General features: G+C 33.6%; 1 long non-coding RNA gene across 3 annotated transcripts in view; it reads right to left on the reverse strand.

The window, feature by feature from the left end:
* LOC106870195 (uncharacterized) overlaps window positions 1-5,457 on the reverse strand; it is a 90,931-nt gene extending 85,474 nt beyond the window's left edge. The window contains exon 1 of one of the 3 annotated variants that reach the window (XR_016241491.1): window positions 4,353-5,457. This is a non-coding gene — a long non-coding RNA (uncharacterized LOC106870195). The remainder of the gene's footprint in view (window positions 1-4,352) is intronic. The other 2 variants (XR_016241492.1, XR_016241490.1) reach the window with 2 other exon arrangements.
* Window positions 5,458-5,929: the final 472 nt, after the last annotated feature.

Consider the following 5,929-nt stretch of genomic DNA (forward strand, 5'->3'; position numbering starts at 1 on the left):
TATGATATAAACTGGCGGGTCGTCATTTCCATTCATTCTTTTGGGGTCGTTAAATTAGCTCCTGTAATGTAGCGACATCTCTTCTGTGAGCAAACATATCTATTACATGGAAAAATGCGAGCAAGAGAAATAACATTCTTAAGATTGTAAACCTGGAAAATTACAGGATAAGTTATTACACTTGGAAAAGTTGAGGACAAGTTATTATATCTGGTAAAGTACGGAACAAGAAAATTTCTACTTAAAATATTGCAGCTAAGGATAAAATTTCAAATAAAAATTTTAGATTTAGAAAATATTTGCTTTCATTAAAACTAAAAATTTTATTACAAGCTATTACTTCTGCTTGTTAATACTTCTATTAAAAATATAAAAATAACTCAAAATATTTTTTGCATTTAAAAAAAATTCATTCATAAATTTGAAAATAGGCTATATAAAATAATAGTAGTGCATAATTAGTTAGTACAATAAATAGACTAATACAAAAATGAGTTATATATTACAGTAAAATCTACCTATAATAACAAATTCACAGTAAAATTTCCTTGAGTTTTTGGCTAAGTTATTGCCAAGTCCTCACATATTTAGTCGTGACCCAATACCTATTTTTTACATAATGAATTCGCCAACCATATATACTATTTTAGTTTGCATATAACGTTAGATATATTAGTACTTCTGGTTCTCGTTTTTAAGTATTCTAGTGTGTCAATATTTTAACAAAATGATGATACCCTTTTAATTATAATGTTGTAAATTAAAATCAAATAATGTTTAATATTCAAGTTTTATCCTTAACTGCAATATTTTAAGTAAAAATGTTTTTGTTCTGTACTTTACTAGATGTTATAACTTGTCCTGTAATTTTCCAGGTTTATAATCTTAAGAATATTATTTCTCTCACTCGCATTTTTCCATGTAATCCATGTTTTTTCCAGGTTATGCTATTATGCTAATTAATAATGTGTCAAATGTGTCAATTGCCGGTGTCGTTGATAGTTTTTTCCTTATCTCAATGACGCCGGTAACACATATTAAAAGTCCCCTTACAGAACTGTATTCGTAAAAAAAATATAGAACTATATTTCCACCCTCAAATTTGAGAAACAAACACTCATAACTTTTTTTCTTTCAAAATTTCATTGCATGAGATTGATGCCGTAAAATTCCTCGAATTGAGCTCTATCATTTAAGCTTAATTAAAATATAGTTTGGTTTTAAAATAAAAAAGTTGATTATACTTAAATCCAAGTTTTTGCCTTATATTTTTTCGTGATATTTTACCTCACAGTTTTTTTAATATAAATTTTTGTTGCTTGGGACCAAAACTATAAAATTCTTCATGCTTTCTTCTATCATTGAAGCTAAGATAAATATATTTTGCTTTTAAAATAAAGAAGTTATTTAGATCTAAACTTGATTGGTGGTGTAACTTACTCTCCTTATAACGTTGCTACAAATTTTAATGTAAATTTTCTTCTACTCAATCAAATCTCAATTATCTATGCCAAATTGTAACTAGGGACCAGCCCTTTTCAAAAATGTTAACAGTTTTCAATTTGGTTAAGAACTCAATTAGCAACAAGCTCTGGAAGTTGCTGCGTGTGAGAAAAATGCGGCCTTAAGAATATTATTCAACTACTATCGTAGCTATGACTATTTCGTTTTATGACCACAGATACAATATCTCTAAGAAAACGTTATTTTATCTGCCTTTTTCTTTTCTTTCTTCCGTTTTCCAAAGACGGTGTGGTGGGATCTGAGTGATTTCTGGCTGCAGTTTAATATGGTGCTGCGACTATACACGCATGCATCCTGGATCACAAATAAAGAAAAGCTACTCCACTGATTAGTGTGATTGGTGAAGTTACTCACCAACCCACTTAAAACTCTGTCCCACAGCCAGTCTGTCCTCGCTTTGTGCTTCTACCAAAGTTACTATAATAGCTTCTGATTTTTGAATCGGGGTGGCTTCCTGTCATCTCCGCTAAAGTATACATAGCCTACTCATGACTCCTTCTCTCATCAGTAAAATTGTGTCCACAACACCTAAACTTGCACTAACTCTTGCTCCTATTGCTTCCTTTTCAGAGTGTGTACTCCCTGGAACTTCCGCCTTGTAGCCATTGACGTGACTCTTTGAAGACCATGGACATAACTTCTTCCTTCAGACCAAGTCAATAAAAAATATTTGATGCTCTCTGTTTCTGTTTTGTTCTTACTTTCTTCCTCACCCGATTAATAATGTTTGAATATCTTAGTTTCAGTTTAATATTATAACTATTGTGATTTTTATGATCATATTTGTGTTGTTGATAGTAGTATGATGGTAAGCTCCAGACCACTTCCATTGAATTGATCTATAGTTAAATGCCTTCATCCTGTGACTAATACAACTTCTTCAGACATAGAATCTTCAGAGAAAGAGAAAGAGAGACAGACAGACAGATAGACATAGAAAGAAAGAAAGAAAGAAAGAAAGAAAGAAAGAAAGAAAGAAAAAAAGAAAGAAAGGAAGAAAGAAAGAAAGAAAGAAAGAATGAAAGAACGAAAGACAGAAAGAGAGGTGTTGTGCAGTAGTACTGATGGAGGTAATGGTGGCGATGAGGAAGGTGCCACAGAAGAAATATGTGTGTGTGTGTGTAATTATATGTATGTATGTATGTATGTATGTATGTATGTATGTATGTATGTGTATCTATGTATGCATATATACGTAAAATCACACACATTTCAAGGGAACAACAACGATATCAACAACAGTAGCGGTAGCAAAAGCAAAAAAACTATGATAACGAAGACGAACAATCAAAATATATATAAAAGATTCGTAATGAAGAGAAAAGGAAAAATATCTCAAGCAAATGCTGAGAGGGTGGAGGGAGAGAATGTCGGTTGATGGGGATGGCGTTTGTGTTCAGGTCGCATAATAGTTGAGGGGGATACAGGAGGTTGAGGTGCTTACACTATACAAATTTACTTACCATCGAATTTACTGATTCTCGTCTGCGCAATGAAACGTTTGGTATTCATTTACATGTTTTCATGTATGTATAAGTAAATATACATCTGCGCGTGCACTTGCATGCGTCTGTGTGTGTGTGTATATGTGTGTGTATGTGTGTTTGTGTGTGTATATGAGTGTATGCGTGTGTTTTGATAGAGTAGTGGATATAGTAAAGTATAGTACTGTAAAGGAGCTAACGAACTGGTAACATACATACATATATGACGACATACAATATGATAACAAACATATATGATAACATACATATGTAATAACATACTTACATGATAACATATAAAAATGTAAATATATATCAGTGTTTTTATGTATGTCGTCTGTGTGGTTGTATGTACGTGTGTATACGTGTTTGTGTGTGCATGTTTGTATGTGTGAATCTGTATTTATGCAAATATTTTAGTGTGTGTAGTAGAATAATAAGATGATAAAAAGGTAGTGAGCTATTAATATAGATTCATGTTTACACTTTTTCTCTTTTGCTTGTTTTTGGCAGCGGACTACCGCTATGTTGGTACCGCTTAGCAAAGGTATTTAAATATTTTTATCTATCCTGTTGATCACAGTACTTTTTTATAACTAGCAGTTAAAATCTCCATCGAATGACACACGACTGTCTTTACAAAGGAAGGATACATTGGAGAATATAAACTTATGATCGTCAGAAAGACAGAATGGTAACAGCATGAAGACCCTTGATCTTGGATCAGCTCGGTTTGGACTTACATATCGCTGAACCATACCAAAAATAAAAGCAAATATGATGACAACAGAATAAAAGTAACATATAGAATGTTGGTTTTAAATTTTAGCACAAGGCCAGTAATTTCGGGTGAGGGTGTAAGTTGATTACATTGACCCCAATACTCAACTGGTACTCATTTTATCGACCCCAAAAGGATAACAGGCAAAATCAACCCCGGCAGTATTTGAACTTTGAATATAAAGACGGACGAAATGCCGCTAAGTATCTTGTCAGCTCGCTGTCTTAGATATAAAAAAAATATTAAGAAAAAATACAACAGTGATCCAGTTATTGCAAAACCTACTATGGTAATGAAAACGAATGCAATAAGAGCAGTTACAAAATGAAAAATAATAATATAACGGCTACAACAATAACAACAATAAAAAAGAAGCTAAACAATTGAAAGCAATAAGAGCAAAAATATACGAATGATCACTTTCACTACAACGACGACAAGAAATGGAAACGTTAAAATTCCTGATGTCAAATGTCATATGTGTCGAAATGCTGATATACATCAACGAATGATTGTGATGTCAGGGTCAAATATAATCTCTGTCGACTAATAATGTTACTTACCCACTCCCCACTCGTTGTTCCATCAATATCCTTTATTGCTCTTCTAATATCCTGTTGTCTTTTCTCTCTCTCTTTTAGTCTCGTTCGTTTCTTTGAGAAAGGTGAATACGGTTTTTGGTGAAAGTGAACAATGAAGAAACATGTTATCATTCATCCAACCTGCAACTAAACTATAGGAAAAACAGCCCAACGGTTCTTATGAATCAAAGGAAAAAGCAATTGAACTGAAGTACAAATTCCTCCCGCCTACTGTCTGCAGTCTTCTCCACAAAGTTCGTGTATAAACCAGCATCATCATTATCATGACCATTAATACTTCCACGACTATTCAATACAGATTGTGGCGAGCGACTTGTGCATGATATGAATGTGAACTTCGTGAGTTCGCGTAATATGTTACTGGAGTCATTTTCAAACCATAATGAATTCATATTAAACTCCTAAGGGCGCAGAAGGTGTTCACTTAACTCAGAAACAATTGCAATGAGTCTTAATGTTGATGGCGATTATGACATCAATGACAATGTTTTTGTCGTCGTCATTCATCGTACGCCTGTGACGCATTGATGACACCACAATGAAAGTCTTTACGATTAAGCACGACTTTTCCAGCTGCTTTGCCATTCTTGTGCAACCGGCTCTTGATATTGTCCATTCATTGCGTTCTTTGCTTGCCTCTTGATTTATTGCCCTCTATTCTTCCTTCTATGATGTCTTCCATACATCTGCTTTCCCGAATGATGTCAATGATAGATGAGCTTTTGTTTTTTCACAATGTTCAAGAGTTGTCGTCTTTCACCTACTTGTAACACACACTCATTTGTCTAATGATCCTTGTAAGAGACTCGTAACATTCTCCTATATACCCACATTTCGAACACAATGACGACAACATTACGATGATAATATATAATGACAGAGACTGCGCGTGCCAATCGCGTCTTCTTACTTATTTTATTCAGATAGTCGTGAGTTTTGACCTTACCAGATCTGTATATGCTGTATAATTTTGTATTTTTGTATACTATGAATCGGTGAGCTTCTTGAAGTTGGTCTATACTAAGGATAACTAATCAACAACGCAGGAAGGAAGCTGCTCGAGATGATGCTAAAAAGTTAAGACATATTTTGAATTAAAAAGAAAACGTTTCCTTTCAATAATAAGAAACATTAAATAATTAAGACAAGGCAGTTGTAATATAGCCTTGTTGTCGATGTTTTTGTTGCTTAGGTTCATAAACTGGTCGAGTAGGGCTATGGTCAAAGGAATCCGTCCTTGTTCAGACATAGTATATCACTGCTACTTCAATGTGTTGTATATATATGTGTATGTGTGTAATAGTGTGAGTGAATGATTGCAATAACGTTTATGTAAGAAATGAAAACGCCCCTTAATTCTTAATATATCACTGGTTAAATATCGAAAGATTTGCAGTCTTTGTATAATCTCCACTAGAACTCAACCGAACAGAATCCATTCCCTTGGCAACTGACAAACGGCCAAAGATTGAGGAAACGGATAGTACGTGTAAGTATAGGGAAATATTTCCACTCACGGAAATCGATCCCATGTCACT

This window comes from Octopus bimaculoides, chromosome 4 (genome assembly GCF_046866305.1).
Source record: "Octopus bimaculoides isolate indiv1 chromosome 4, ASM4686630v1, whole genome shotgun sequence".
NCBI lineage: Eukaryota > Metazoa > Mollusca > Cephalopoda > Octopoda > Octopodidae > Octopus > Octopus bimaculoides.